The sequence below is a fragment of the Monopterus albus genome, unplaced genomic scaffold (genome assembly GCF_001952655.1).
Source record: "Monopterus albus unplaced genomic scaffold, M_albus_1.0 scaffold3.1, whole genome shotgun sequence".
Lineage (NCBI taxonomy): Eukaryota > Metazoa > Chordata > Actinopteri > Synbranchiformes > Synbranchidae > Monopterus > Monopterus albus.
The window spans coordinates 11553903-11563944 of record NW_018127883.1 but is presented as its reverse complement, the minus strand read 5'-3'; positions in this window follow the sequence as shown (position 1 = coordinate 11563944).

Here is a 10042-nt window from a genome sequence, read left to right as displayed (position 1 = left end):
CATACTGGAGTATTTAACAACTAAAGAGATATTTCCCTCAGGAGTTGGTCAAGACCAAAACAGAGCAAAAAGGAATGTGAATAAGGGACATTTCATTTGCCAGGTGGCCAGAAGCACCGTTCCAAATAAAAATAGTTAATGGGTTTGATGTGTAACGATGTAAATGAACTCTTTTGCTGAATGCTGTGGTTATCATGTAATACAGGTTTAAATATTAGTCCCAGCCTTATACCGACCCTTTAGATATGCAATGTTCTTGCTTTTTTTCTCCTTTGCTTTATATGTTTTTCCTTTACTGTCTTTACTTTGTTGAAATCTCAAAAACAAATATCATAGAGCTGTATTCTGACCAGTTAAAGGAAAAATAAAAGGCATATTCCCATGTGTTTCCTTTTTGTAGTAGTGGTTATAGAAAGTCAAAGATAAAAAAGGTGCTTGACATTCATGCATTTTTAAATATAGAGAACAGCGTAGTTTAACCGCAGAATGTTGCAGTAGAGACAGACTCTTGATGTACAGTAGAACGTCAGTGACATTTTTCACTCCTGACTGGATTGTCTCACCTTCTGTTCTTTGATGTGACACTCTCAAGATGACAGCATGTGTGATGTATGAGCAACTCTAAGCTGTGTTTCCCTATCTGATACCCCGCCTGGGTGTCAAAGCCACGTTCTCCCCCTTTATATCAAGCAGACATCCCCCCCACAATATTTGCTGGCCTTTAGGTTTCCATGGTAACAGGTGGAGAAGCTAATATAGGGCAGAGTCACAGAGTCAGTGATTTGATTTGCTGAAGATTATAGCATACACTTCACAGGGGACAGGGAAGAAACCTGATGTGAAGTAGCTGAGATGATTTTGGGGGTGGCTGACTTAACTTATTATCACCAAGATGACAAATATTTTGATGCAAGGAGATACTGTATGTGAGCAGTTAAAGGCACTAAGCCTGTTACTAAGAGAAGAGGCAGGCAGTTTAACACTGAACAAACATGAATGTAGCCAAAGAGCAAAGAAACAAACTAGAATTAGGAACAGGCCAAATCTTGGTCATGGAACAGGAACTGTTCATATCTACAGGCAGGCCAAGGCAAACAGTTCAGAGAAGGTCAAAGCTGTTAATCAAACCCAGAGAAAGACTAGAGTCTAACACAATTGAGGCAGGCATGAAACTGGGGCAGGTTACCGGCCAGAGGTTCAGAGAGAACTGGCACCCATGCATAGGTGAATCCAGCAAGATAAAATATGGAAGAAGTGGGGTTGGAATCCAAAAGATTAAAACAGGTCAGAATCAAATCAAATTTTATTTGTATAGCACCAAATCATAACAAAAGTCATCTCAGGACACTTTACAAAGTAAGGTCTAGACCTTACTGTTATCAATATTATTACATAGGGAAAACCCAACAACTCCCCCTTGAGCAAGCACTTGGCGACAGTGGGGAGGAAAAACTCCCTTTAACGGAAGAAACCTCCGACAGACCCCGGCTCTTGGTGGGCGGCCTTCTGCCTCGACCAGTTGGGGTGAGTGGATAGAGGAGAGACAAAAGAAGAAAAGCTCAGAGACACTCATCACAGCGTTGTTCAATCGTCTGACATAGTCACTCATGTCAGCATGCTGTAAAAGAAGAGGTGTTAAATCTCTAGGCATAAACCCCCAGCAGTCTAGGCCTATAGCAGCATAACTAAGGGAAGGCTCAGCCCTAACTATAAGCTTTATCAAAAAGGAACGTCTTAAGTCTAATCTTAAAGGTAGAGAGGGTGTCCGCCTCCCGAACTGAGACTGGGAGTTGGTTCCATAGGAGAGGAGCTTGATAGCTAAAGGCTCTGCCTCCCATTCTGCTTCTGTGGACTCTAGGAACCACAAGTAAACCTGCACTCTGAGAGCAAAGTGCTCTGTTTGGATGATAAGGCTCTACGAGGTCTTTATGATACAATGGAGCCTTGTTATTAAGGGCTTTGTATGTTAGGAGAAGGATTTTAAATTCTATTCTGAATTTTACAGGGAGCCAGTGGAGAGAAGCTAATATGGGAGAGATATGATCTCTCTTGCTAGTTCCTGTCAGTACTCTGCTTGCAGCATTTTGGATTAACTGGGTGTTGAATTTGTTATGAGGAACCAAACTTTCATCATTTAAAAATTGAACTGACCCTGTAATGAAACTCAGTGAGAGATCATTGTGTGCTTTTATTTGTGTTTAAATGATTTAGTGCCACTAAGATCTTTGTGAATGGCTGCTGGGTTGGAATCCACAAAGATCCCGAACAGCTGATGAACACACTGAGGAAGCTCCGCAGACAGATGAATATAATCGTGTCCGAGGTGTCGATGATTAGAGACATCAGAGAACGTGAGATCAGAATTAACTGATCTGGAGAACTGAAGTAAACAGAGAGAACAAACACTGGAGAGGCATGAGGGATGAGTTCTTCGGTGACAATCTGGTAGTGGGTGAATGCTGACAGCTGGCTCTTGTGCTGGCTGGTTGATTGCACAGATGGGACGGGATTTCACAGGTGAGTGTGGGTGGGGTGGGGCGAAGCAGGTAGGAAGAGTAGGAAAGCTGGAGCAAAGACAAGGGCTGGGCTTATGAAAACAGGCAAAATATAAGGTGGACACAAAACAAAGACAGGGAGAGAATGGTGCTACCTGCCCACAACACTCCCATTTCCCTTTGCCTTGCTACAATGTGAGCATTATCCCACTGAGCTGAAAAACTATAGCTCAAAATATGTGGCTGACTAAAACGACCTATAAAGATGAACTTCAGGGATCAAAACTCCAAAACAACTGCAACAATAAAACTATACGCCTGAATTAAATTCAGTCTCTCTAAAGCACTTTTTGATTACATGAATTGTGTTGCCTATGATGATGGGGCCCTTCTCAAATCCAGCTTCAAAGAACTCAGTCGCAAAACTTTAGCTTTAAATTACCATAGAAATAACAAATCATTGTCAGAATCTCCTGCAGCTTTTCATCCATGAAGTGAATGTTAGAGTGATTTAGCCTACAGTCACAGTCTGATCATGCCTGTAAGCCAGCTATCTTCAAAGGAAATTGCAGCTGAAGTTTAGGTAATTAGAGGAGCTATCTACAGCAGGCACCATCATACATCATCTCCTCTCTGCTTCTCCTTTTGGTAACACATATCAAAGGGAATTTCAAGTGTAATTAAAAGTTAAACTGCATCCTTAAAATGTAATGCCGATGGTTTTCTGCTTCATGTGTTTCACTTTTGTGGGCCCTACAATAGTTAAGTTCATCAGTATTGCCTCTAATAGCCAGAGAAGATATGCATATACTATATAGCTTTCTGACAGACAGGAGGCAGCAGGTGAAGTGTGGAAAAATTATATCCAGCACCTGATCAGGTAGTACAGATGCCCCCCAGGGACATGCGCTCTTCTCCCTCCACACCAACTATTGCATCTCAAGGGACTGCTCTGTTAAATCCCTGTCATTCACAGATGACACAACCATCATTAGTTTCATCTGAGATGAGTGACATGTCTGCATACAGACAGGAGGATGAACAGCTGAACTTGTGGTCGCAACAACCTGGAGATGAAAATGCTCAAAACAATGGAGATGACCCCCACACTCAGCAGCACTGTAACAACAATGGAGCCCTTCAAGTTTCTGGTCTCCACAATCTCCCTGTACTTGGGTGACCAACATCAGCACCATCACCACGAAGGCACAGCAAAGGATGTACTTCCTGTGCCAGCTCAGGAACCTGCCCCAGGACCTGCTGATACAATTCTACAGAGGAATCATTGAGTCTGTTCTCTGCTCATCCATCACTGTCTGGTTTGGCTCAGCAACCAAACAGGACAGGAACAGACTCCAGTGAACAGTCAGGACTGCAGAACATATCATCGGTGCCTGCCTGCCCTCCATGGAGGACCTGTATACCTCACAGGCCAAGGGGAGGGTAGAGAAGATTTCTGCGCAGCCTGGACCCAAACAGTTTGAACTCCTCCCCTCTGGATGGCGCTACAGGTCACTGTACACTAAAACAGCCAGACACAAGGACAGTTTCTTTCCCTGTGCCATCACTCTGATGAACAGTTAATCCATGCCTGTAAAACAGCACACACCCCAAGTGCAATAACCCGAAATATAACCACTGTATTTATCTAAAGCTCTTCTTTCACATATTTTCTTTCATATATTTATTAAGAGATTGCTTTTGTTGCTTTCTTTTTTCCCTAATTTCTTTTTTCATTTCCTACATACCCAAAAGTTTTTCTTGTGGCCTACCACTTGACAACCACTGTTCTGGAGTCAAATTACTTGTGTGTTCAACATACCAGTAAAGCTCATTTTGATTCAGTTTCATACTGTATGATAAAAGTTATTTTACATCAGTGTGTGCTGCTTCATCACCAAAACAATTCACTCTCCAATTCCACTGCTGGGTAGGACATTCAAAAATGCTTCTGTTTCTATCAGTAAAGTCTAATTTCCCAGAGGATGTGATTCTGTTTCCCTCTCTTTTTCCACAAACACTCATTCAGAAACACATGCACACAGTCTCTACATACGTACATGCATGCTTATGCGTTTTATTTATCTTTGTGCTGAGGAAACACCCCACTGTGTCTCACTTGTTTCTTGTGTCATGGTGATGAAAGGCACCTGCTGTTCTCAGCAGAAACCCCTCTCCACCCTATGTTACTGACAATCCTGCCTGCATTATTCACAACTGGAGGGGTAATTCAGTCACTTCTGGGTGACTCTGTGACATGGGCTGAAGGGAAATACAGGACAGCTAAGTGGATCCTTGTCCTTATGTAACCTTTTGCAAAGAGAAAATGAGGCAATAATGTGGGTGACTTTCTAGTCCCTTTATGTTCACCTTATAAAATTTGATTTATTCTTCTGTGGTAATGTTAGACACCTTTCGTCTACCTGCTTCCTATCTGCAGTTGCATGGTGGGATCTGACATACAGTACATGTGTCACATGTAAAATAGCTAGTGTAGCATGTCCTTAGCATGTCCTTGAAAACCAAAACCTTTACACAGCATTTTTGTGATTAAAAGACCTTGAAACCAAACTTTTTTCCTTAATTGACAAGCACATAAAAAGTTGGTGGATTGTCGTTTGTCCTCATGCTGTATGTTCATGTTACTGCTCATCGACATAACACTGCCAGTGATGCAGACTGTACAGCCTAATGTGTTTTTCTGTTGTATTTGATGAGATTCTCAGCAGGCCACATATGACACCTAACTTCACTCATCACAAAAAAGCACTTCCTCACTTAAATGTATGCAAAAAAAATAGCTTAAAGGCATGCACCAGCAGACACAGCATGAAACCGGTGAACATGCAGGTGTGGAGATGAGAGTGCAGCTAATGTGTCATTTGTTGTTTGAGGCTCGCCTTAGGGAAGGGACGAAAATCAGATGCACTGTCAACACGAACACCCTATTTTGAAAAAAATCTATCTATCTCAATATCACTCATATTTAATGTGGAGAAAAGTAGCACATTGTCCACAAAGGCAAACCACTATTGCAGAGAAATGCACTTCCTCCACATTCAGTATGTTTAAAATAGACCTGCAACTAATAATTTATTTATTAATCTAGCTATTTGGTTTTGATTCAGCCAGTAAAATTAAATTATATATTAAAAGAGTCTTCAAATAGCTTTTTTCCACTTTTGACCATTTGTCCAAATTCCAAAATGTACAGTATAACAAAAGACCCCGAAATGTTCAGTTAAAAATATATAGTTTACTGCCATGGAACAAATGTAATAACAAATTAGAAAACATTAACCAATGAGAAGCTGGGATAAAGGTGTGGCACCTTTGCTTTACTGTAAAAACTGTCCTCACAAACATCCAAAAACACACAGAGTGACTTTTCTGTTACTTGTATTAACCCCCTGCAAAATGAAAAACTGCTTTTGCAGTGATATGGGTAGCAAAATGCTTTGCACAAATAGAATCAGGAGACTTTAAGCATACAGATGAACAGCGGAGAAGTGGATTGCTCATGTTTTATTCGCTTTACATGATTGATTAAATCTGGAAATTTGACTCTGAGTTGAGTGCAGCAGAAAAACGGTAACCAACAAAGTAAAAAAGGAAAGTATATGAGTAACATTGCTAAAAGAAGCACTAAAACACTATTATATTCAAGAAGCTGATGTAATTGTTTCAGCACAGTTATTTTAATATGTGTATACTGCAGATCTGGTTTGCAAGATAGCTTTAGAGAGAGAGAACATCACAGCCGCCAGCCATTTGCCCTATTGAGTTGTTCCAGTGTTGTTGATGGTCCAGTAATGTTCATATTATAGCCCTGACATTATATATCAACTCTCCAGACTTCTCATCTGTGCTTACACAGTGGAACTTTTACAATGGTCTCATTTGTATGTAGCCATGTATCATGTGTTCACACCTTTTTCAATTGAATTGCACTGCTGAAGTGACTCTCTGTGGCGGCTTGTTGCAGTAGCACTTCCCTATCAGACTTGCAGAGAATGAGCAACATTACTGCCCAGCCTAGTTCCTCCAGAGGCATGCTAATGGAACCGTTTGGCAGCATGCCTTGTGAGGCAGGAGGGATGGACTTGTTTCACTTGATGTCAGTGTGGGGATCTGGAGGAGAGAAGAGAATTACAGGTTGGCATTGCTTCAATTGGCAGGAAGGGTGCAAAAGAAAAGACACCATGCAATGTTTCACCCACTAGACAAGAGAGCTGAGTGCAGATTATTTTGGGAATTGTTTCAGCTCAATTATTTTGGGTGGCCTAAGGTTATACCACCATACAGGACCTATAAAGAATAGTCCCCAAGATGAAAAAGCCATGAACAACTCCATTTAGATGTAACTCTACCATCTGTTATAGGTGAGTCAGAAGTGTATATTCTCACACTCCCCTTCTCAATATAGAAACGCTGATTTGTACAGTAATTAAAACACTGAGTACTAATGGCTTACACATATGGTGCTGGCTTATTGCTAGTGCCACTCTGTGTCTTCTTCGGAGCAAACAGCTGTGGGTGCATATTACCAGGAATGGCCTTGAAATGCCTTTCCAGGATTTTTTTTTTTTTTCTATCTGGCCGTCATCTAATTGTCTAGTTGTCACCTTGTTGCTTTGTGGAATCAGACTGTGATATCTTAAACTCAATAACATCAAATGCACAGAATTTGCACTTCCCTGCAGATTATGATGTCCACAATGACCCAAGACGAATGCCTATTCTTAGGACTATTGCTGGACACAGGAGTATTATGTTGACTCAGTGGTGATACTTCCATGACTGTGACTGGCTGTGACAGCCATGGTGTTAATATTAATACATTACATGTCTGTCTTTCCTACAGCACTGACACTGAGTCTGAATGTAGCTGCCTACATGTTCATTTAAAATGCACCTCCTGGAAGTATGTATGTGTGTTTCCAGGTACTGTCCTCGTAGGTACTGCACAAGTTTGCAATGATATTATATAATCTGAGAATACTGATAGTGCTCCAATAACTCTCCTCTATCCCAGGGTTGCAAGCATGGTCCTTGGCAGATGCCTACAGCTCAAACCATATATCAGCTTAGCTTAAGCAGTTTATGTTGTTCAGCTCAGCACAGGCACAAACTACGTAGTATGGGAAATCCAGGGGCATATCATTTAACTTAAACATGTTAGATTTTGTTGCCCAAAATGTAGGAGTGTGCTGAAATGGCTGCAACACAGTGAATGCTTGAATATCTGTTGGTACATTTGTGAACACAGCTGCCTTCTTGGTGAAATGGCAGTGCTACAAAACTTCCTCTGATTCTGGTCCCTTTTCGGAAAGCGTTAACATTATCACATCATCAAAACAGAAATGTCCTTTTAATGGCTTGACAATCAATCCTAACTCTGGCTGTCAGTGTGCTTGAGTTAAAATGTTAAGTTCATTCCAAACAGCTGCCACAGCCTGAAGACAACTAAGCCTTGATATCAGAGGAAGCTGAGATAAGAGAGGAGGATTACTAGCCTGTCGGCATGCTGAGGAGAAATCAGACAGCCCAGTGAGGCTGTCTGTGGCATCAAAGGTCGTTCTTATTAAAGATTATTATAAAAGGGCTTGAAGATACTGTCAGATGAGTGGATTACTGTGAAAATATCATCTAAAAATGGCAGCAGGAGGCAGGAAGGTACAGAAAGGTCAGGCTGGCTGCCTGATCTACCAGAGGGAGAGGGTTTCATCTTGGGTGCACACAATGCCTCTGTCAAAGGTGCTCCTAAATATATTTGTCACTGATGATTAGGAATCACCGAGATATAGAGCAGGGTTTATGGCTGCCAGTCCTGACTGCTTAAGGTGCTTCACTGTTTACTTAGAGTCCAATTTATCATCATCCTGCAATGAGGACGTCAGCAAAATTGTCCACTTACATAGAAAGTGCTGCATCAGAGAAAGTTTAATGGCTGCACTAATGCCTGCAGCCAGAGAACAGCCCCATTGTCCACCACTGATCAAAGATGTACTAAATATATAAAATGACAGTGTAGTATAAGTTAACATTGATTAAATTAAAGGCAACTTTAGTAATAGGAGATCAAATGGCAAAGCATCATGACCCCTTTGGAAGTTAAAAAGTTTCTCACTATTTGCATGATTTTCATTAAAAATCTGGCAGTAAAATCCATTTTTATCAGATTCTTCTAGTTTAAAACTTTTCCGCAGATGAGCACTGAGAAGAACACAGAAAAGTTAATCTGTTATGATATTAGCCATATGAACAAACCACTGATTCAAATCAAAAACCTAACAGTATTTTCCACTCTGCCTCCTTAGGATGTTTCCAAAATGCAAAAGCAGCTTTGCAGAGATTATCTGGGCCGTAATATGTGACAGAGGACATTTTTCCTCCGTCTTCTTCCCGTGTGGTGCTGTGCAGCTACAAATTGGAAACGCTTTAATGTGATGCAGAGCAGTGACAAATGGCTTATTTTACAGTATATAGACTTATCTAGACTTTGCCTCTACACTTGACATTTATTGTTATAGAGCAACGTTCACCACAGTTTGACTTGTAATGGCAGGGTGTTAACACTTAAAGTGTTTCCACCAGAGAAACAAGGGTCTAAATTAACTCGCAGAAAGGTCTCTGCTTGGACGGGCGTACTCTTAAGTTTTGAGAACTTTTGGGGTGGGGCTTGCTGCACTAAATGTTGGTGACTGGCTAATTAAACTAGCATTTTCCAAAACCTGTTGCTGCATTACCAGTTTGCTGATAATGTGGCATGTGTACAAATATAACTAGGATACAGTAATGTGCACTGTAGTACAGTAATGTTCTGCTAAAGGAGCCTAGAACGGAGTCTTACAGTTACTGTCATGCTCCATAACTACAAGAAAGATAATCAACTTAGACAAATTCTGTGCAGCACTTTACCGTATTTGCACATTATTCAGCTGTTCAAATATCCTGTTAAATGATTTTTGCGATACCCTGGGGAGGCCCTGCGGTCTGGTGTCCATATATTCTGTACATAAAAGAACAGTTTCTTTTAATTGTATCTTTCCCCAGGCTGAATTGGCCATCTGGCTGACCCATAGGACGATGGGGGCTGTAGAGTCCTTGTGGCAGTGCTGGACAACTTTTGCTTTTATGAAAGAAGAAAACATTCTGGCGCATTTGTGTACGGTTCATGCAGTAGCAATTAGATAAAAACAATATATTAAATACCAGCAAGAACAAGCTCCCTTACTTTAAAATAGAAGCTCTGATTTGTAACACACCAACTAGCAGGTAAATGGTACTGAAATTCTTTCTGAATTGTTTCTGATTCCCTCTTATGTCCTATGATTATCAATGTATTAAAATTGCTAACAAAAACTCACCTTGACATTCATTCCCTCCATCCAGTATTTGATATATTAAATGTATCATAGGATAGTGGAGCCTGCACAAGATTTTTAGGTCCTCAAAATTTGGGGAAAAGGTTTCCTGGTGATATGTGAATGTTTGAATCAGCTGTGAACTGCTGAAACCACTACAGTTAACTTTTTAAGTTGAGT